At 39.5% G+C, this 23,526-nt stretch overlaps 1 protein-coding gene and 1 long non-coding RNA gene across 6 annotated transcripts in view; one reads left to right on the top strand and one right to left on the bottom strand.

Annotated features, from left to right (window-relative positions):
- NRXN3 (neurexin 3) overlaps nt 1-23,526 on the top strand; it is a 2,091,311-nt gene that overhangs the window by 310,865 nt on the left and 1,756,920 nt on the right. The window lies entirely within an intron of this gene.
- LOC110208270 (uncharacterized) overlaps nt 1-23,526 on the bottom strand; it is a 40,825-nt gene that overhangs the window by 14,488 nt on the left and 2,811 nt on the right. Inside the window, exon 2 of the long non-coding RNA XR_002324444.1 lies at nt 2,054-2,217. This is a non-coding gene — a long non-coding RNA (uncharacterized LOC110208270). The remainder of the gene's footprint in view (nt 1-2,053; nt 2,218-23,526) is intronic.

Here is a 23,526-nt window from a genome sequence, read left to right as displayed (position 1 = left end):
AAGGAAGGTAAATGCAGAACATCTCTAAATGTGAAGCTAGATGATTAGGGCACAGATTCTGGCTTTGCCTCTCTTATTACCAGCAAGACCTTGGGCCATTCATTTCTATCTCTTTGGGTCTCAGTTTCATTATCTGTAAAGTAAAGTGATTGGACTAGAAACTAGGGGTGGGGACCCTGTGGCCTCAAGGCCACATGTGGCCTTCTAGGTCCTTGGGTGCTGCCTTTAGACTGAGTTCAAGTTTTACAGAACAACCCTTTTATTAAAGGGATTTGTTCTGTGAAGTTTGGATTCAAAGAGCCACACTTGAGGACATAGAGGGCCACACCTGGCCTTGAGGTCACAGGTTCCCCACCCCTGGAATCTTTCATGGTCCTTTCAGCTTTCAATCCTACAATCTATAACTATAATCCTATGAGTCTGCATGTGATTTACCCAAGGTCATTTAGGTAGTGGGAGAGCCAGTAGTCAGATACAAGTTGCTTCTCATTCCAAATCCAATATTTTCTCCTTCCTCAGTCAGCAGCCATCATGGCTAATGAAATGGCTTGACTCTTGGTAGAATCAAAGGCTAGAAATTTGGGAGTAGGTGAGATGACCACTGGGTTATTGGGTAGTGATTCTTTGGCAGAACCATGACTAGGGCAGTATACGAGTGTAGTTTTGTCCCAGAGAAACAAAATGTACATAGAACAAATATTAAACATATTCACCTCTTCAGCAAAGTGGAAACTATTTAAAAAAAAAACTAGAACTGTGATTTCACCAATGTAAAGAGTTTCTAATAAGGGACTTCCTCTAACAATGTAGAATGGTACTTGTTCTGCAATTTATAGTAAGCCAGGTATCTATGGGAGGCGAGATGGTGAGGCAGATGGAGTACATGTCCTGGAGTAAAGAAGACTCATTTTCCTGAGTTTCTCAGAGATCTGGCCTCAGAGACACTTAACCCTGTTTGCCTCAGTTTCCTCATCTGTAAAAGGAGAAGAAAATGGCAAACTACTCCAGCATCTTTTCTAAGAAAACCCTAAATGAGGTCAGGAAGAGTTGGACACAACTGAAAAATGGTACAACAAGGTATCTATAGAGGAGCTCTGTGCTGAAGGCCATACAACTGGGAGCACATTGAGCTCCTGCTATACATTGTGTCCCTTTAAAGGAGGTGAAGATTCCAAAGGAATGGGGAAAAAAACTTAGACCTTATTAATACTGAACAAGATTACCAAAATAACATTAATAAATATTAACTTGTATTGCTAATTTCCTGTCTATACAACATTTGTATATGAATGGATGGCATATTCAACAAGAGTATCAATAGGGAATAATTAGGCTTTCTCAAGTGATGTTCAACATGAACTACATCTTTACCATTTCATAATTAACTGAAAAATGTAGAGAATAGAATATGCAATTGTGTTTATTGTTTATTGACTCCCAATCAAATGTTCTTTCTTCTGCTCATCCTAAAAACCAAGTAACACATTCAGAGTGAATACTTAGAAATCTCTACAAGGAACTTCTGTATGCTGATAAAACCTCAGAGGCCATGCCTTTTCTCTCTTCTGGGACCCCATTTCCTCTTCCAGTCTTGGGAAAAGGCAGTGCTGTGCCCACGGAGAAGCCAAAGGAAGTACCCATCTAATCCCTCATTATGGAGGAAATGTATTCTTGCAAGCTGTTTTCTTCCTGCCCAATTGGATCACCTGTTTACTCATCCATTCTCCCAAGCAGATGTCCATACAACAAAGTAATGGAGGAAATTGTTAATGCTAAATGAAGTTAGTGGGTTTACATATGAGAGAAGCCTGTTATCCTAAAGATTGTTCTTAATAGGTGCATAAAACTTTCTGCCTCCTGAAAACTCCTTTCATCCTTTCTCTCCCTTCCACTCTCCACCTCCATCCTCAGCCCCAATCATATTTTCCTTCATAGTGGTATTTTTTAAAGACTTTTTCTCCTAGCATTGCAGTACACCTGGCTGACAGCTCACAATGCCCAGCTGGCTTGATGGAAGCATAGGGATTAGAGAAAAAGCACACTCCATAGGTACCTCAGAGATGCTTGTTTTAGAGAACTGCAAGGCCAGCATTTGTTTACAGGATCTGCACAAAGTGTGTCACTTTCTGAGGCAGGAAGAAGGAGAGATGAATTCCTAGTGGGTCTCAGTGCTGAGTACCAGGGGGATGAAGCTTAACACAGCAAGGTTGAAATTCACTGTGGAGAAGGAAAAGGAAGAGTTGAGATGGCAGAACCTAACAGATTTCCAAGCCAGCTTGAATTTGCTCTTCTACTCTAGGGCTATGCTTTGATATTGTTGAAGTATTAAGAAATGGGGCATTTCTGTCAAGAAAAAAACTGCTCCACCAGCTTGCCTCCAGAATTTTACCACTATAGATCTTTGGACTGGGCATTCCCTTCCCTTTGTGGTCTTCCTTCAAATTTGGTCACCCACAGAAGGGAAGGATTTACCACGTCACATTCTTAAAGCTCTGGTGAGCTTGTTTCTTTAAAAATACTTTGATAGCTATATTTCAGTATGATTGCTTTCCTTTGTGATCCCATATATTTTATTTTCTGCATTTAAAAACATTATTTTTGAGAAAGACTCTATAAGATTCACCATATTGCCAGAAGGGTCCATGATACTCCTGCCTCAGACCATTCTCCTTGGAGCCATGGTATGCCTGAAACATACTTCTCCCTTAACCTGTTGAAATTATTTCCTTCTTTCTCACTTGCTTGTATTTATAGCCCTAGCACTTAGCACAGTTCCTGGAATATAGGAGCACTTAATAAATGCTTTTTAAAAATCCCATGTCCATTGCAATGACTGATTGGAACCTTTTGATTCCTTGGCACTGTCAGCCATTATTCCTATCATGGCTGAATCATGTGGTACAGAGAAAAAAAATCTATAATATGGTTCTTTCTCCTTTATCTCCATCATGACATTGGAATCTATTCCTGGGTCGCCTGTTATAATAGGTGAGTTTGCCTTATTTGTCTGAAACCCAGCCTCCATGACACTTCAAACCATCTCTGTGCCATGTTACATGCCTTACATGTCTCTTTTTTAGCTCCTCTTTGTCCATTGTCTTCTCCTGTTATAGTGTAAGCTCTTTGATAGAAGACTCTTTTGATTGCTTCATTTGTATCATTAGTATTTAGCACAGTGCCCAGCACATTATAAATATTCAATAAATGTTTTTATTCCTCTATCTATCTATCTATCTATCTATCTATCTATCTATCTATATCTATCTATCTATCTATCTACTTATCTGGGCAGCTAGGTGGTACAGTGAATAGAGTATCAGACCTGGAGTCAGGAAGACTGATGAGTCTTGGGTTCAAATTTGGCCTCAGACACTTACTAGCTATGTGACCCTAGACAAGTCACTTAACCTTGTTTGCCTCAGTTTCCTCATCTGTAAAATGAGCTAGAGAAGGAAATGGTAAACCACTTCAGTATCTTTGTCAAGAAAATTTCAAATGGGGTCACAAAGAATCAGACAGGACTGAGACAAGTAACAAATATCTATCTTTCTATCTGTCTGTCTGTCTATCTATCTACCTAGCATCTTAAAGACAAAAAAGTATCGGAGTAGTTAAAGAAAGGAGACTTCATTAGAGCCTAGTGTCATCAGGGGTGGTATCATGAAAGATTAGGGATCTGATCTGTGTGTGGAAGGATGAGTTGGTTCTAGATAAATACAGAAACAGAAGCATATACCTAAAATTTTTAAGTTAACATGAACTGGGACAAGATCTGGATGATTTGGGCTAGGGTGGGGACTCTGATCTTAATGAAACATGATTGTCAAATAGTGATCTAGGGTTGTCAAGAGGGATAATTTAACCCTCAAATGAGGCTGATTTATCCTGTGTATTGTAATCAAACAGTAGCCTAAGTCATACTCTGCAAACTCCGCTAAATCACTTTTAGTACATATTGAAAGTGACAATATTATATTTTATAGCTGAATTGCCATCTTACAGTAATAACTAATGCATGTCATAGATTTTAGCTGTAGTTCTGAATTACACACACTTAGAGACACATAGATTTAAGTTTGAGCTACTATGTACATATAGATACTGTCCAATAGCCCAGAGAGGAACAGAAATTACATTGCAACTTTTCACAAAGAGGAGGCATTAGTGCCTGGTGGAAATTGTGAGTGCCTCCTTTTCTAGAGGGCGCCTTTGGCATGCAATGGGCTGATGAAAACTAAAACAGTCCCATGAAATTGACAGTAGTTAAACCAGTCTTTTAAGGACATAAATAAAGAACATAATGTGAAACCAGTGCCAAGAAGGCCTTTAACAGTAAACAGACTAAGTTAGGGTTCTTCAGGATCAGGCCCAAGAATCCTTTTAAGTTGTCACTGATGAGGTGGACTGATAGTGAGTCAAGGTATTAACTGTCAGTTGAGATACCCAGGGAATAATAAACCACACAAAATATAGAATCTGGGGCTCCCTAACCCTTAAATTCCATTCCAACTGGGTGATTCTAAGACATTCCCTAGCCTAATCCCTCTGTCTGAAGAACCATCTCCCTTAGTTCTTACAGAGAGAATTCACCATGAAGGGGACATTTCCAGAGAGCCAGGACAAACAACTGGTGAAGACCCTAATATATATACACATACATATATATATATATACATACATACACACACATACATATATACATATATTATATATATATATAGGATCATTTTGCATTTAGCATTAAGTGAGAAACTAAGAAACTTTTTGCACCTATGTATTTGAAGTCAGTTATGTTTTTGGATCCCTTTGGGTATCAGAAATGAAGTCCAAGTGATAATTTCATTTTCTTTTATAGATTATTAGTTGCCAGACTCTCTGCCTAGCTTACTTGGCACTCAGCACTAGCCTCCTAATTGGTCTTGATGCTTCAAGTATCTCCCCACTCGAAATTTCTGTCTTTCATACAGCTACCAAAGTGATTTTTAAAAGTTTTTTTTCCCCTTAAATGGTAGGTTGAGGTAAAAAGCATAAGTCTATGCACATTGGCTCTTCTACTCAAATTCCAGTGGTTCCCTGTTCCCTCTAAAATCAAATTCAAACTCCTTTGTTTCACATTTAAAGCCCTTTGCCCCTGGCCCCACTCTGGCTTTGCAGATTTCTCACACATTATACCCTTCCCCTCAGCTACAGTCTAGTAAAACTGGTCTTTTGCTGTTCTTCACATACAGCTTCCTTGCCCTTGCATTGGCTGTCCCTCGTGCCTGGAATTCACTTCCTCCTCACCTCCAGCTCTCAGAATCTCTCATTTTCTTAAAGGATCATCTCAAATGCCACCTTTCCTGATCCCCCCAGTTGATAGTGACATCTTCCCTCATATCACTTTGTATCTACTCAATATAGGCCTATCTACGTATACATTTTCTGTCCAAGTTAGATCAAAAGCATTTTGAGGGTAGCAACAATTTTAGTTTTGTTTTTGTATTTCCAGTGCCCTGTATATAGTAGAAACTTAATAAATGCTTGTCAACTTATTGAGAACAAGGAATGATGTGTTTTCTCCATCTTTCCTCTTTTGACCCACAAGTTGGAAAAAGCATATCTTAATACAATTTCTACAGGAATGAAGAGGAGGAATAAAACGTCCCTAACACTTTGAAGGCAGGTTTCTGAAAGGGTTTTCCTTCTCTGTTGTTATCTACATCAAGATTTGGGTAAGAGGCCCCATTCAAGTTTGTCAGATTTGCCTCTTGAGAGGTAAAGATCATATGGAAATGAAGGTAGTGATGGGATATGGTTTAACCCTCGTAGAAGCATGTATGTGTTTGTGGAACATCTGTTTTCCATGAAAGGTCAGTCATTGGAAGCTACCAAAAATATTCCTGGGGCAGCTAGGTGGCGCAGTGGATAGAGCACTGGCCCTGGATTCAGGAGGACCTGAGTTCAAATCCGGCCTCAGACACATAACACTTACTGGCTGTGTGACTCTGGGCAAGTCACTTAACCCTATTGCCCAACCAAAGGAAAAAAAAAAGCAAAAAAAAAGATTCCAAATTTATGTGTAGAAATCATGGAGGTGGGGAGTCTGCTTCGTACATTTTAGCATTTGTTATTTCAATTCCTACCAGAGAAGCTTGTCTTTTTGAAGCTGTTTTGCAGACATTATGTTCTTTTTACATGGATACTATTACAGAGTTACTGATGGGTTGGCCTTTAATCAGTCAAAAAGTATTTATTGAGCTTCTGTTGCGTGCATGTAACTCTGCCAGATGTTTATGGAGAAAGAGGAAGGATGGTTGTGTTATCTTTGTTCTCTGAGAATTTATAATTTAATCACAGAGGTAATAGATGAATTTTTTCAGTATCTTGGAAGGTTTTTAAAGAGAAAAGAGTTTTCAAACTTTTTGAAATGATTTAATTTTTTTAACTGTACAGTTATAGGATTTCACCATGGACAGGAATTTAGAAAGATGACCTTATTTAAATGAAGAAGAAACTGAGGTCCAGAGAAATGAAATGACTAGCTTGAGATCTCACAGTTAATTACGGGTCTTTCTGGGCCTAGTTTTTCAATTGTCTAATCCTGTGCTCTTTCCATCATGTCATGTTGAACACTGACGAAATCACAAAGCATAAATACATGTACAAAGTCATGCATTTATTAAGACTAAAGTTTATTCCAGTTTTACTAATGACTCAAGTTGGAAAAGTGTCATAAACAGTAAGAAATTAAGGTTAGGAATAGAGCTATAATCAAGTTTCTCTCTTTCTTTAGTCAGTTTCTTTTTATTTTGGAGTGTCTTCGTAATTTTGTTGGTATAAGGAGTTCCTGGTAAGGAATTTCTTTTATCCATGCAGAGACTGGCATTTTCTCTGGAACTTGGAGTCTGAGACACTTGTAATTAGCATCAGAATCTGGGTAAGAGACCCCATTCAAGTTTGTCAGATTTGCCTCTTGAGAGGTAAAGGTCAAATGGAAATGAAGGGAGTGATGGTTTGTGGTCTGGCCCCCAGTGGTGCATGTGTGTGTTCGTGGAGCAATTGTTTGGTACCAAAGGTTGAAAGCTGGAGGCTAGCAAAAGAAGATTCCTAGAAACCATGTAGAAATCATGGAGGGGGGGAATCTGTCTCATGCTTCTTTATTTTAGGTCCAGAGCACATGGAGAGGTTAGGTGACTTGTCCAGTCATCCAGCAAGTATATATCAGATATGGGACTTGAACCTAGATCTTCCTGACTGTCCAGCTCTAACGATTATATTGCACTGCCTAAGTCAGTTTTTTTGTCACCTTAAAAATGTATCGCGTTGACATTAGTGGTCAAGTTTGTACCACTTGAATTCTCATTGTGCCCTTAATAGCACTAAGGGGCAAATGCAGAACTTCAGAGTGAAGAAGACATAAATATAGATATAAAGATAAAGATGTAGATAATATCAATATAGAGGTAGAGGGAGCAGCTAGGTGGAATAGAGGATAGAACATCAGGCTTGGAGTCCAGAAGACAAATATTACTGAATGCAAATCTGGCTCACTTTGCCATTTCCTTCTCCAGCTCATCTTATAGATGAAGAAACTGAGACAAACAGGGTTAAGTGACTTGCCCAGGGTCACACAGCTGGCAAGCGTCTGAGGCCAGATTTGAACTCAGGAAGATGAGCCTTCCTGACTCCAGGCCCAGTACTTGCGCCACCTAGCTGCCCTCCTGAAGAGTCTTTTGTAGTGAGATCTCGATCTTTAAGGAGCTGGATCAGGGATGGAGGCAGGAGAGTCCAAACTAAGGATGTCTGCCTCCTTTACCAAATACTAGCATTGGGAGGTATTTATGAGTCTCTGTGCATCTCTGTGTGTGTGAGACAAACAAAAGTTTTATTTTTAATTAACAATTCCATGTATCACCTAGATTTTCATTCCACTTAAGAAATGTAGTATGTCATAGTAGTAAGATCTGAATCACTGAAAGCTTTGACTTCTAATCACATCTCTGTCACTTGACCCTCTCTGGCTCTCAGTTTCCTCTTCTGTAAAATTAAGAAGTTGGGCTGGATGACCTCTAGGTTCACATCCTCTTCTGATATTCTATGATTCTAGTAATTATTATGTCACTTTATGTCATACATATACTATGTATATTTATGCATATATTACAATGAAGCAGTTTCTTTGTAGTACATATGCTCAGGTACATATATACTATAAAGAAATTTCACATATATATACATAATATGTATATTATGTATGTACATAATATATCATTTTATGTATACAACATATGACTAGACAGCTAAAACTTTGCATGGGAATGACGATCATCCAATCAATCAATGATAATTTATTCAGCAGGTGTTGGGCGCGTTCAAGGCACTGTAACTTTTGGGAAGTTGCTTCACCTCTCCAACCACAAAATGGGTTTACTAATACTTGCATAAATCATAAGAGGGTTAGTGAGATTAACCAATCAATGAGGTAGTCGTTTTGAAAGGAAGGGATTATAACATAAGTTCTGGGTGTCTTTACTTGGTTGTTGACAAGAATGAGACCCCAGAGTTAAAACTCCCATTGAAAAAAACCAGCAATGGTGAGTGGGACAATGGGAGTGATGATTATTATGAAGTCATAGTTTAAAAGAAAAATGACAACACTTGCCTCCCCAGACTCTGAGGCAGGAAATAAAAAGTAAATTGTTCCCCAGCAGAACAAGTATAGTGATAGGAGCTACAAAAATGTGTTAGTTTGTCATGTTTAATTTTTGTGTGTGGTTTAATTAGTCTCATCTCCAAACCTGAGAAGAAAAAGATGCTACTCTTTTCAAAGTGCAAAAGGGAAAAGAATTCCATATTTGTCAGGCTTCTATGGAAGCCTTCACAGGAGGAAGACAGAAAATTCGGGCTGCTTTTGGAGGGGCAATCTGGATGTCCCATTTCCTTTATATTTTTACTTGGGTCTTCAGAGAAAGTTCAATTTTTAGGGAAAAAAAAGCCTGCCTCTGCTTTCAGTCTAAAGGTGACAATCTGTTGATTTCTTTCTTTCTATAGAGCAAAGCCAGCATGTTATAGTGGGAAAAAACCAAACCCCAAACCACTAGACTCTGAGAGGAAACTTGTTTTTTCTTTCTGGTTCTGCAACTTGCTGGCTCTGTAATGTTGAGATGACTCCCCCACTCTGGCCCTCAGCTTCTTCAGCCCTGAAGTAATGAGGCTGCTCTCCTCTGGCTCCAAAATTCTCTGATTATAAGAATTGAAGCTCATATTAATTCAGAATTCATGACAATTTCCCAGAGTGTTAGAGGTATAAGGAACTCCAGTGGTCCTCCAGTCCAGTCCATACCCACAAAGAACCTACTACGTATCCTAACAGACATGATCCAGCCTCTGTTTGAAGACCTCCAGTGAAAGTGAACACACTACCTTCCCCAAGCTATTTACAGACAGGTCTAATGTTCAACAGCCATTGTTGTACCAAAATTTCTCTGATATCTATCTACCTATCTGTCTGTCTGTCCACCTACCTCTCTGACTGTCTATCTACCTATCTATATATACACATGCATATGTACATATGCACACATATACATGTATATACAAATATGTATATACATGCATATACACATATAGTGTTCGCACATACATGCATACATACATATATATGTGTATGTGTGTGTGTATCTATCTATCTATCTATCTATCTATCTATCTATCTATCTATGTATGAGTGCTGAGACTAAAGTCAGGAAGACACATCTTCCTGAGTTCAAATCTGGTTTCAGACACTTACTAGCTATGTGACCCTCAGCAACAGTCACTTAATTCTGTTTGCCTCAGTGCCTCATCTGTAAAGTGAACTGGAGAAGGAAATGGCAAACCAATCCAGTGTCTTTGCCAAGAAAACCCCAAATGGGGTGAAGAGTTGTATACAACTGAGATGACCAAACAGTAACTACATATGTGTATGTGTGTGTGTGTGTGTGTGTGTGTGTGTGTGTGTAAAATGTACTATGTATATTTGTGCATATAGTACAAAGAAGCAGTTTCTTTGTAGTATATATACTCAGGTACATATATACTATAAAGAAATTTCACATATAAATATATATAATATATATATTATGTATATACATAATGTATTATTTTATACATACAATACATATTATATACTATATATATATATATATATATATATATATATATATATATATATATATATAGAGAGAGAGAGAGAGAGAGAGAGAGAGAGAGAGAGAGAGAGAGAGAGAGAGAGAGAGTATATACATTATACCTACATGGGGAAGGACACAGTTAATTGAGAGCCTCATCCAACCATGTTCCAGTTTAGACACATCTCCCATTCAAACAACCAATGTCTTCATTAGCTAGCTGGTGACTCTTATCTTCTTATTAAGACATTTAAGAAAGATCTCTGCAAGACATGTGACCCTCCCTAGAGTCTCCTTAAGCAGAGGGTTTTTTTGTCCTGTAAAGTAGTAAAACTCTACTTCATTTAAACTTTAACATAGACCTTTCACCATCTCACCTGAGTCCCTGTGAGTAGCCATAATTGCCCTATCTTAGAAATAGGGAAATTGGGATCAGGGCATGAAAAGAAGGTTCTTTGCTTTAAAAAAAATTGTATTTTCCCCCTTGGGGCACAAATACATGAAATAAGTCTGTACCAAGATACTAAGCAGGCTGACAAGGAGTCCTAGGTGATTTCAAAGAAAGATGGTTAATACTTCTTGCCAAAAAGAAAAATGTCTCCTATAGGCTACCCTAACAGAAAGAAAAAAAAATATCTGTTTTATACTACTGGTGTAAAGTGAGAGCTGGCCCCAAGGAGTCAGGGAGAGCTCCCATTGCCCCCTTGCTGTTCAAGCTGGCTCTTTCTATTGCCTTCTTGCAATTGCATTATTTCCCCTAGGTAGTTTGCATCCTCGAAGTATGCCTGGGACTAAGCTCCTTGAATGGGAAGAAGCCTGGAAGGAACAAGGCGAAAGTCCACATAAGTGGTTTTCTTTCCTTATTAGTTGTCTTACTTTTTTTTTATTCTATGTTCTCATTGCCCTCTATTCATATTGTTTTTCTCTTTGAAAATTAGGAAAAGGGGAAAGGTGATATTAATGGTGACATTAAGTTATATTGAGGGTGAGCCCAGGAGAAATCTGGTCAACTTTGTTAACAGAGTTAAAGGATGAGGCCTTTATTTTGGCATTGAATATGTTTCCTTTTCCAAAGACTAAACATCCCCTTCATGTTACATTTCAGATTTTGTTCTAGCAATGGTGATGCCTCCTTGATAAGAGGCATTAAAGAGCATTTAAGAAGTGCCTACTATGTTCCAATCACTCAGCTAAGTGCCAGAGATACAAAGAAAGGCAAAAAACAAAAACAAAAAAGCCCAAAAAACCAAAAAAAACCCACAGTCAGCTCTCAAGGAATTCAGTCTATTGGGGGAGACAGCATGTAAACCACTGTGTACAAACAAGAAATATACAAGGTAAATTGGAGATCATCTTAGAGGGAAGGCACTAAGTTTAAGGAGGTTTGATAAAAGCTTCTTGAAGAAGATAGGACTTGAGATTTGAAGGAAGCCAGAACGCAGAAATGGAAAAGGTATGGTGTTCCAGGTATGGGGACCAGACAATGAAAATGCTCACAATGGGGAGATGGAGTGTATTGTTTGAGGGTGAATAAGGAGGCCGGTGCCATTGGATTTCAGAGTAAGTGAGTGAAATAAGATGTAAGAAAGCTGGAAAGGTAGGAAGAGGTTAGATTAAGAAGGGTTTTGAAAGCCAGGTCAAAGGGTATAGGCAGTTTAATAACTCTTTGTGTATAATTCCAAAATGGTTGGATCAGTTCACAATTCTACCAACAATGAATTAATGTCCCAATTTTTCCACATCTCCTCTAACATTTGTTGCTTTTCCCTTCAACCATTTTAGTCAATCTGATAGGTGTAAAATTATATCTCAAGGTTGTTTTAATTTGTATTTCTCTAATCAATAATGATTTAGGAAATTTTTTCATATGATTATAAATTGTTTTGATTTCTTTATATGAAAACTGCCTGTCCATGTCCTTTGACCATTTATCAATTGGGGAATGACTTGTATGCTTATAGATTTTACAAAGTCCTTTATATATTTGAGATATGAGACCTTTATCTGAGAAACTGTCTATAAAAATTTGTTCCCAATTTTCTGTTTTCCTTCTGATTTTGACCTCATTTGTTTTATTTGTACAAAAACTTTTAAATTTAGCATACTTGAAATTATCCATTTTATACCTCACTCTGCTCTTTATTTCTTGTTTATTCATAAATTGTTCACTTGTTGATAAGTCTGATAAGTAACGTGGTCCATGTTCTTCAAATTTTCTTGTAGTATCTCTCTTTATATCTAGGTCTTGTATCCATCCTGACCTTATCTTGGCAAATGGTGTAAGATATTGGTCTATGCCCAATTTCTGCCATACTGCTTTCTAGTTTCCCCAAACTTTTTTTTTACCAAATAATGAATTCTTATCCTAACATCTTAAGTCTTTACACTTATCAAATACAATGTTACCATATTACTATATTACATCAATAGAGGATTTTATAGTTGATCTTGGAGGTAGTAGGAGTTGAATGGAAGTAGGGGGAGGATGATATGGTCTGATCACTTCAAACTTGGCATGACCTGAGTCTTTTTTGGTCCATTCATATCACATCATGATTGCTTGATTGAGTTATGGATCTGATTCCTTAGAAATGGAGAGTGAGGGACGGAAGCTGAAATTAGACATCCAGAGACAAACTAGTGGTGTCCAATTCTTTGGAATCTTCCTGCACATGAGATTGCATATCCCTGAAGCCATTTTGGATAATCTTGTATGTGAGGGAATCAGATTCCCCCCACCCCCGTAGGTGGTAGAGATGACGGTGAATAGAGGTAGCTGTGGATTAAGGAGGAGGTCCTGCGCCCAGATGGGAGATGTAGAAGTAAAAGGTAGAACAATAAAATAGTAATGCAGGAGTTCCTGAACAAGCATAGGAATTCATGGAGCAAACCTCCTGAATAGGAGGAATTCCTAAATAACTCTGGGTTCCTGTGCCAAGTAAGCTGGACAGGAGCTCAACTCCTATATAGGAAAACATATATATATACACACACACACATACACACACACATACACATACACACATATATACACATATGTAATATACATAGGTATGTATATACATATATACATATAATATACTTTTGTGTGTGTATATATGTGTGTATCTATATCTGTATCTGTATCTATCTACATAATATGGAAAACCCTAGACGATGGTATGAACTCAAAAGACTGAGAAACCTCTAAGGTTGAACTTGCTCTATATAAATAAGTTCTGGGATATGAATTATAATTAGTTGGCCGATGTCCACACACATGGGTCACGAAATGCCAAAGTGATAGTTTTTATACTGAGTATACTATACAGCAGAGGTGGAGGGAGAGATGGGGCAATGAGGTTGTTTAGTGAATTAGCAAATGTGTGAACAGATTTGTGCAAAACCAAAAAAAATTAAGGTCACTGTCCTCCTGATGTAGGCCTGTTTGCTTCTTTGGACAAGCTGTCTAGTTTAATTATTTGTGATAGAATTTCATAGTGCAGGAGGAAATGTTCTGTAGTACATTTAGCAAAAAAAAAAAGTCTTTGTAATTGGAGACTCCCTCAGAGCAATGGTTTTTAACTGTGCTTCCCAGCTGGGGCATGAGACCTATGTTTTGGGATGGATTAGGAAATTTTGACTGTGTTTGATGAGAATTTTAGATTTAGCTGATTAGTCCAGGATATTCTATAAAGCAAGGATAGATTTCATGGGGTCAGAGAGCTTGGATGGGGGAAAAAATTACATTTTTATTTTTCCTGACATCTAACTGAAATTTAGCATCCCATTATGTATTTAAAAGCATTATTCTGAGGTGCCCATAGGCTTCACTAATGAGGTCCATGACCCAAAAAAGATTCAGAACCTCTTCTGTTAATGGAATATGCTTGTCATCTCAAATTAGCATGTTGGACCACATTGGATTATGCTGAAGCTCAAGCATGAGCCACCACTAGGTAGTCTAATGGACAGAAGGCTGGATGTGGAGTCAGAAACACTTGAATTTGAATCCTGTTTCAGGCATTTTCTAGCTGTGTTACCCTGGACAATGTATTAATTTGACCTCTCTGAACCCCAGTTTCCTTGTTTGTAAAAGGAGGTGATTAAACTCTACAACTCCTAAGACCCCTTCCAGCTCCAAATCTTATGATGATACTATGGCTAAATTGAACCCCTTATTATTTCTTTAGGTGGAAGACTCAATAATCCCCAGTACTTTGGCCTTGAGTAGTTTCACCCAATTCTTTATGACCCCAGAACATCTGTCCTAATAGATCAGTTGTTGTTCAGTTGTTTCAGTCATGTCCAGTTCTTCATGCCTCCATTTGGGGTTTTCTTGGCAAAGATACTGGAGTGGTTTGCCATTTCCTTTTCCAGATCATTTTACAGCTGAGGAAACTGAGGCAAACAGGGTTAAATGACTTCTCCAGGGTCACACAACAAGTAGTGTCTGAGGCTAGATTTTAACTCGGGTTTTCCTGACTTCAAGCCTGGCACCCTATCTACTGGGCCACCTAGCTGCCCCAGTATTAATTAACACCAAGGCAATCCTGGAACAGACCATACATGAACTATACTAGACTGATTCCCATCTCGCTTTCTCCTTTTCTTTGTACCCTAAGGGAACAGAGTAAGGCCAGGTTAAACAGCATGCTAAAGATATTCTATGAGCTTCATGAATAATAATTGTAACAGTGAATGAGTAGCTTCCAGAAATAGCTTATTTGCTTCTTTGAGAGAGGACATTTCAAATTATGCTCTCCCTAACCCTACAGCCATCCGGCCACTGCTTGTGCCATATTCAATGTCTCTTTTTGAACTCCAGGGCTCCTGTCTGGCTCCTGTTATGCATTTAACTGAATAACTGCAGCACCTAATTAATAGGAAATTAGCTGTGAATGTAACATTTGGCCTGTAGTCAAGGCATGAGAAGTTATTAATATGTACCACGTGGGAGGCCTGAGCACCTGATGCCTGGAGAATGGGCACTTCCTGTCTTGTTATAGGAAATGTAGTACTGGGTTGCAAGGGGATTAAGGAAAAGGGGCGAAAGCCCCTTTCAAGTCTCAGGAGGGTTTAGTACATGCATCTTAGCTTTAAAGAAAAATCTTATTTATAAAAATTTACCTGATTTAGATACATGGTTACAATGGGAAACTCACTTGATTTCTGAAATCACTTCTGATTCTGGGAGCCAGAACACTTGAGTGTAATTCAATCTCAGACATAAACTGCATTGGTGATGAGGAGGAGGAGGAAGAGGAGGATGATGGTGATGATTTATGTAGTGCCTTATGGTTTGCAGAATGCTTTACAAATATTATCTCAGTTGATCCTCGCTATTCCTGCTGAAAGTTAGGTGCTATTGTTATAGCCCATTTTACAGATGCAAAAACTGAGACAGAGGGGGTTTAAATGACTTACCCAGGGTCACATAGCAATTTTAGTGTCTGAGGATGGATTCGAACTCGAGTCTTCTTGACTCCAGATATAGTCCTTTACCCACCACATCACCCAGCTGCCTCTGACACAATGTAGGTATTTAATAAATGTTTATAAATTGATTGATACCCTTGGGTGAGTCACTTAATTCCTAGAATGGTGGGGTAAAAATTCAATTCAACTCAACCAGCATTTGTTAAATACTTGCTGTTTTAGGAACTATGTTAGGTGGTGAGGGCTCAAGGACAAAAATAATACCATATAAAGTAATGAGAAGGGGACAGAGGAGACTAGTAGTGATCAGGAGACTTCTCTTGTAGAAGGTTGTCTTGAGCAGAGCCTTGAAGGGATCTGGGGAGTCAAAGAGGCAGAGGGGAGGAAGAAGACATTCCAGGCATGAGAAACAACACAGAGAGAAGCAGAACATGGTGGACAGCGGATAAGGACAGAAGTGAGCTAGTTTGCCCAGAACATAGCTCGTGACAGGGAAGGAATACGCAATGAACCTGAAAAGGAAAGCTGGAACCATATTGTTAAGGGCTTCAAATGTCAGAGAAGTATGGATTTTACTCTAGAGGCAATAGGGAGCCACAAGGAGATTCTTGAATGGGAAAGTGGAAAGAGTGCTAGTGTTTGAACCCAGGAGCTGGGTTCAAGTCCTTTGTTGTTGTTGAGTGGTTTTCAGTTGTGTCTGACTCTTCATGACCCCGTTTGGGGTTTTCTTGACAAAGACACTGGAGCGGTTTGCCATTTCCTTCTCTAGCTCATTTTACAGATGAGGAAACTGAGGCAAACAGGGTTAGGTGACTTGCCTAGGGTCACACAGCTAATAAGTGTCTGAGACTGAATTTGAACTCAGGTCTTCCTGACTCCAGGTCCAGTGCTCTATCTACCACACCACCTAGCTGTTCCCACTCTGCTCTTTTACCTAAGTGACTTTGGGCAAGTCACTCATCCTCTCTATGTAAAGAGATGACTGATGACCATCCCTCACAAGATTACCTCTGAGGGCCTTTCCCACACGGAATTCTATGATCTAACATTATAAACTCTTGGGTGGGCAGGGGCAGTGCTTTATGATCAATGCTTATTAAATCTTTGTTGATCTGGATCTTGGAGTGATAGGATTAGAGCTGAAATCGAGTCCAATCCCTTCACTTAACAGATTACCTCAGTAGATCCTCACAATGCCCCTGAGAGTTAGAAGCTGTCGTTAAAACCCATTTTAAAGAAGAGGAAGCTGACTTGTAGCTGACTGACTCATAGCCTTAAGTGACTTGCCTAAGGGCTTGCAGTTGATTTGTAGCAGAGGTGGGCTTCCAAAAGGTCTTTTGACTTCAAATGCAGAATTTTTTTTCCTCAAATTGAATTGATTGAAAATAGTCTCAGCTCTATTTTTTTAAGATGTCAAACAAGGGAAGGTTAGTGCAGGAGCCAGTTCTAACCTGCATTTAAGAGGCAATTATTATATTTCCAATGTGAGCATTTACGTGTCAGAAATCTACAAATTGAGGCTTGACTTGTTGTTTTGTTGATTGTCTAGACTTAAGAAAATGTTTGCAGATTTAACTTAAAACCCTGTGTGCACACATTTTTTTTTCTTCCAGACAGCCCAGTTGTTAAACATTTGACAGCATGTCTTGGTATGGCTCTATAAACACTGTATGAGTTCAGTGGCAGTATGGTAGAAGACTCAGAAATAAAGTCATCACCAGCCTGGAGGCCTGGTGACTCTAGGATAATAACAACTGGCATTTATATATTGCTTCAATGTTCGCAGAGTGCTTTACATCCATCCATTGGGTCATTTGAGCCGTGGATGGGACCTGGAGTCAGGAAGATCTGAGTTCAAATCTGGCCTCAGACCAAACATTTGATACTTACTAGCTATGTGACCCTGGGCAGGTCACTTAACCCCAACTGCCTAAAAAAAACCCATTCTTGCTGCTGGTGCTGGTTGAGATAGGAGGAACCTAACCATTGTCATTGGTCTTAGAGGAAGGCAGAGGGACAAAAGTCAAAGGAAAACTGAGCTAGAGGAGAAGAGGAGAGGGATCTTGGAGGAGGGGGGCAGTGGGAATCACCTCAAAAAGGACCTAGTAACAGAAGGATTAGTGGTGAGAAAAAGGGGCAAGAGTAGGTGGGTCCCTAGGCTTTTATTGTTAAGGCAAAAGAGTCTCAGGGGAAGAAAAGGTATAGTGATTCTAGTGATTAGAACTGACAACTCCAATTCAAAGTATCATATGAAATGCCAGTTCTCTACTCTTTTTCTCAGCTTCTCCAATTGTGGAACTAGGGATTATGAAACTTGTCTTCTCCTTTGTGGAAGTTACAATCTGTAAAGTTTGCTGACAGAAAGATATGTGCAAATTCTAAGTGAATTTTTTGTGAGTCTAGCTGAGGCACTGGGGGGAAAAAGCTTGGTTCCCTTGGCAAAGCAAAGTAGGCCAGGAGAAGTTAGCTTGACTGCATTAGGGACTGGAAAGCCTAGAGTAAGAGAAATATTTTGCCAACTTTATTTAAGAGATCGATTGAAGTCTCTTTAATGCAAGTCTCTACCTGAGTCCAATATAATGAATCCAGCATTTATGTGCCTCTGGAAAGCTGGAGCAGGAGGGGAAAAAATAATTAAAAAAAAAATTGCATCTTAGGATAGGTCCCAGAAGGGTTTGTTCTTTTGGAGTGAAACAATTCACTGATGATGTCACAAAAAAAAAAAGCAATATGTGTTGGCAGAAGGAATGGATACTTTTAGAAGTAAAAACCAGAACATTAGTTTATTCTTGGAAGGAAATTCTTAGTCAGTGCCTAGGGCCAAGTGAATATCTAGCATTGGTATTATCATGGCAGAAAAGGAAAGATAGCAGAACTTTCTGGCTTTGCCACCCCCACTTTCATCATTCCTGTGGACTTTCTCTCCTCTGCTACAACTAAATGAAGGGCAGAGCCCTGATGACATTCCGCACTATTTTATGCAGAATCACAAAATGTCAGAGTTGGAAGAGGCCAGGTAGTCCAATTCTTTTGTTGTAGTCTCGTTCCTCCTGGTACAAAGGGCCCAAGTGTACTTTGGGAACTTCTCACCTACTCTGACTTACACGCCCTCATTAAGATAATCTTAATCATTAAGATAAGGAACTTCCGTTTCTGACTTTTTCCCAGAGTAGAATCACCAACTCCCCTAGTAAGCACAAAGGCTCACAAGGCTTAAAGAAGAAAAACAGTTATTTATGGATCAAATACAACTAATACAACTAATATCAGAGCCTCTAGAAAAATATCAACATCTACCAGTGATCTGCCTTCTTCTAAGAGGTCCCTGTGCTCTTGAAAACTTAGTGAACACAATGGGTAGGTTTCTTGTTTCATAGAATTCTTTGTGGGGCTATTTTATCTTTCAGTTGAGTCATATCCGCTGAGCGTTCTATATTCTCAGGTCCCAGCAGATGGCATCCACAATAACCTCTTCTGCCTCTTCAACCTTATATTAGTGGACTGTCTCATATTCTCATGGTGAAACTTTATTTGCCCTCTCTAAACGCTATCTGTTCTGGTGTCTCAGGCTAGTTACCCTGAGGAGACTTTCCCACAGTGGGTGATATTCTCAGAGTTCCTGTGGTTAGATTAAGAAATTGGGGCCGATGGGAGGAGCCAAGATGGCAGAGTGAAAGCAGTGACTTGCTTGAGCTCTCCCCAAAACCCCTCCAAATACTCATAAAAAATGGCTCTAAACAAATTCTGAAGCAGCAGAACCCACAAAAAGACAGAGTGAAACAAATTTCCAGCCCAAGACAACCTGGATGATTGATCAGAATGGTGTGCCGGGCTGGGAGCGCAGCGCAGCACCAGCGTGGGCATGCAGGCCGCAGCAACCTGGAGCAGGCCTCAGAGGACTGAATCGGCAGCTGTGGAGGTTTCCAGACTCCTCAATCTACGAATGCCAAAGACAACTTAGAAGATTAGTGGGAAAAGTCTGTTTCAGTCGGTGCTCAGAGAGGAAAGCGGGGTTTCAGCTCCATTCCCCAAGAGCATTTCACTGTGGGGGGGCAGCTGCTTCCCAAGCTTCCAGCCCACAGACTGAGGGGGAATCCAGTGGCTGATCAGAGAGGGATTGCAGGGATCTCTTTGCCAGTGCTGAGGCAGGAATCTCTTGCTTTGCCCGTGTGTGGATCTGGGTCACAGTTCTGGGCAGCAGTGCTGGGGTGAGGAGGAGCGCTGGCGTGGTGGAGCTTGTAGTGGCTGTGGAGAGGAACCCCTCCTCACAGTTACAGGACAGAAAGGAATACTTGTGGTCACAGGCCAGGAAAGGAGTAAACACCTCGCCCCTTATCATACCACCTTGGAAGAACTGAAAATTTTACAGGTCCCTACAAGTATCTCTGAAAACAGCTATACAAACCCCTGAAGCTTGGGACAGTACTCTCCACATTGGAAGCAGACTCTTACCTTAACAAAGAGTTTAAAACTCAAGTAATTGGCTGGGATCATGAGCAAGCAGCGCAAAAAGAGTCAGACTATATTATCTTACTTTGGTGAAAAAGAAGATCAAAATATACAACCAGAAGAAGACAACAAAATCAAAGCTCCTACATCCAAAGCCTCCAAGAAAAATATGAATCAGTCCCAGGCCTTGGAAGAGCTCAAAAGGGATTTTGAGAAGCAAGTAAGGGAAGTAGAGGAAAAACTGGGAAGAGAAATGAGAGTGATGCAAGAAAATCATGAAAAACAAGTCAACAGCTTGCTAAAGGAGACCCAAAAAAATACTGAAGAAAATAACACCTTAAAAAATAGCCTAACCCAAATGGCAAAAGAGGTCCAAAAAGCCAATGAGGAGAAAAATGCCCTAAAAAGAAAAATTGGCCAAATGGAAAAGGAAGTCCAAAAGATTACTGAAGAAAATACTTCCTTAAAAATTAGAATAGAGCAATTGGAAGACAGTGACTTTATGAGAAATCAAGACACTGTAAAACAAATCCAAAAGAATGAAAAATTAGAAAACAATGTGAAATATCTCATTGGAAAAACAACTGACCTGGAAAATAGATCCAGGAGAGAGAATTTAAAAATTATTGGACTATCTGAAAGCCATGATCAAAAAAAGAGCCTAGACATCATCTTTCAAGAAATTATCAAGGAAAACTGCCCTGATATTTAGAACCAGAGGGCAAAATAGAAATTGAAAGAATCCACAGATCTCCTCCTGAAGGAGATCCCCAAAGGAAAACTCCTAGGAATATTGTAGCCAAATTCCAGAGTTCCCAGGTCAAGGAGAAAATATTACAAGCTGCCAGAAGGAAACAATTCAAGTACTGTGGAAACACAATCAGGATAACACAAGATTTAGCAGCTTCTACATTAAAGGACCGCAGGGCATGGAATATAATATTCCAGAGGGCAAAGGAGATAGGATTACAACCAAGAATCACCTACCCAGCAAAACTGAGTATAATCCTTCAGGGGAAAAAATGGTCATTCAGTGAAATAGAGGACTTTCAAGCATTCCTGATGAAAAGACCAGAGCTGAATAGAAAATTTGACTTTCAAATACAGGACTCAAGTGGAACATGAAGAGGTAAACAGGAAAGAGAAATCATAAGAGACTTATTAAGATTGAACTGTTTACATTCCTGCATGAAAGATGATATTTGTAACTCATGAGAACTTTGTCAGTATTAGGGTAGTTGAAGGAAAAAAATTATATGTATGTATATATAGATAGATGGATAGGGCACAGGGTGAGTTGAAGATTAAGGGGTCATATCTGGAGAATAAAATTAAGGGATGAGAGAGGATGATACAGGGAGAAGAAAGGGAGAGGTAGAATGGGGTAAATTATCTCACAAAAAAAACAGAAAAGTCTCTCACAGTGGAGGGGAAACAGGGGAAGGTGAGAGGGAATGAGGGAATCTTATTCTCATAGGATTTGGCTTAAGGAGAGAATAACATACACATTCAATTGGGTATGGAAATCTGTCTTACCCTACAGGAAAATAGGGGGAGAAGGGGACAAGAGAGCAGGGGGATGATAGAGAGGAGGGCAGATTGGGAAAGAGGGTAATCAGAAGCAAATACTTCTGAGGAGGGACAGGGTCAAAAGAAAGAATAGAATACATGGGAGGGCAGGATAGGATTAAGGGAAATAGAGTTCGTTTTTCACAACATGTCTACTATGGAAGTGTTTTGCATAACTGCACATGTACAACCTATATTGAGTTGCTTGCCTTTTCAGTGAGGGTGGGTGGGGAGGGAGGAAGGGAGAAAATTTGGAACTCAAAGTTTTAAAAACACATGTTTTAAAAAGAATGTTTTCACACGCAACTGGGAAATAAGAAATACAGGAAATGGGGTACAGAAGTCTGTCCTGCTCTACAGGAAAATAGAAGGGGAAGAAGATAAGAGAAGGGAGGGGGGAGAGACAGAAGAGAAGGCAGACTAGGGGAAGGGGTATTCAGAATGCATGCCATCTTGGTGTGGGGGAGGGGTGAGAAATTTGGAACTCAAAAACTTGTGGAAGTGAATATTGAAAACTAAAAATAAATAAATTTATATTAAAAAAAAAAGAAATTGGGGCCTAGAGTCTTTTTCTCCTACCCCACCCCAAACTGTTCAGCTCTGATACAGTGCCCAAAAGAATCCCACTGTTTTCCCCATGAACAGAAAATCTGTTCACTATTTGCCTTATAATGAGGATAAATAAGCAGTAAAACTTGCTGGAACACCCACTTCTCTCAGAGTAGGGAGGGGCAGGCTACATTAATCATTCTTTTCTATTGACTGTTAAGTGATTTCTGTCTTTGTGTGTGTGTGTGTGTGTGTGTGTGTGTGTGTGTGTGTGAACAAACACTTATTAAGTACCTGTTATGTACCAGGCACTATGTTAAACCCTTTAAAACTAATTATCTCATTTTATTACTTTGATATTCAATTTGATAATATTATTGTTGTAGCTTCCTCTCATTTCTCCTCATAATCCCAACATTCTAATGTGGGATCCAAAAAAATCATATACCTAATTTATTTGTAGTCTCCCATGATATATGGCATTTGTTATGGAAACTGAGGCCCAGAAAAAGAACTGATAATGTGAACCTTTGAATTGACTCTGGTCCTAGAATTGGAGGAAGAGAGGAAATTTGCTTCCACTAGGGGAAATAAATGCACAGCACTTTTAATAATTCCAAGCTTCTCTCTAAAACAAAAAGAATGAACTTTTTAATACCAGTTTCATTCCCAGTAATTCTATATAGGTGCAAAATGTACAGTACTACAATCTGTGAGGAATCCAAGTGAGGTGTCACTTAAAGGGTAATAGGTAAAAGGTCTGTGAATAAGCACATATTAGATTTCTTCTACGCATAGAGTTCACAGATAAAGGAGCAAACAACACGCAAATATCTAAGTATACCCAAGATACATACAGTGTAAAGTAGAGACCATCTAAGTTTAAGGAAGATTGGCCAAGGCTCCTGCCAGAAGGTAGGACTTTACCTTGGCTTGAAGGAAGCTGGGGAAGCCAGGAGGCAGAGCTGAGGAGGGAGAGAGTTCTAGGAATGGGGGGCAGCCAGTGAAAATGTCTGAAGTGGGGAGACGGAATGTCACGTTCAAGGAACAACAAGGTGTCAGCGTCTTTGGATGAGAGAATATATGGATGAGGAGTCAGGTGTAAGAAGACTAGAAAGGGGGGCAGCTAGAATAGAGCACTGGCCCTGAAGTCAGGAGGACCTGAGTTCAAATCTGACTTCAGACTTACAAGCTGTCTGACCCTGGGCAAGCCACTTAACCCCATTGCCTAGCCAAAACAGAAAAAAAATGGAGAGAACATGGGGCCAGCTAGGTAGATAGAGCAGTGGATAGAGCACTGGCCCTGAAGTCAGGAGGACCTGAGTTCAAATTCGGACTCAGACCAAACACTTGTCACCTACTAGCTGTGTGACCCTGGGCAAGTCACTTAACC

This window comes from Phascolarctos cinereus, unplaced genomic scaffold (assembly GCF_003287225.1).
Source record: "Phascolarctos cinereus isolate Bilbo 61053 unplaced genomic scaffold, phaCin_HiC Scaffold_3;HRSCAF=262, whole genome shotgun sequence".
Lineage (NCBI taxonomy): Eukaryota > Metazoa > Chordata > Mammalia > Diprotodontia > Phascolarctidae > Phascolarctos > Phascolarctos cinereus.
Note: the sequence above shows the minus strand (reverse complement) of the source record. Positions and strands in the feature narration are given on the sequence as shown.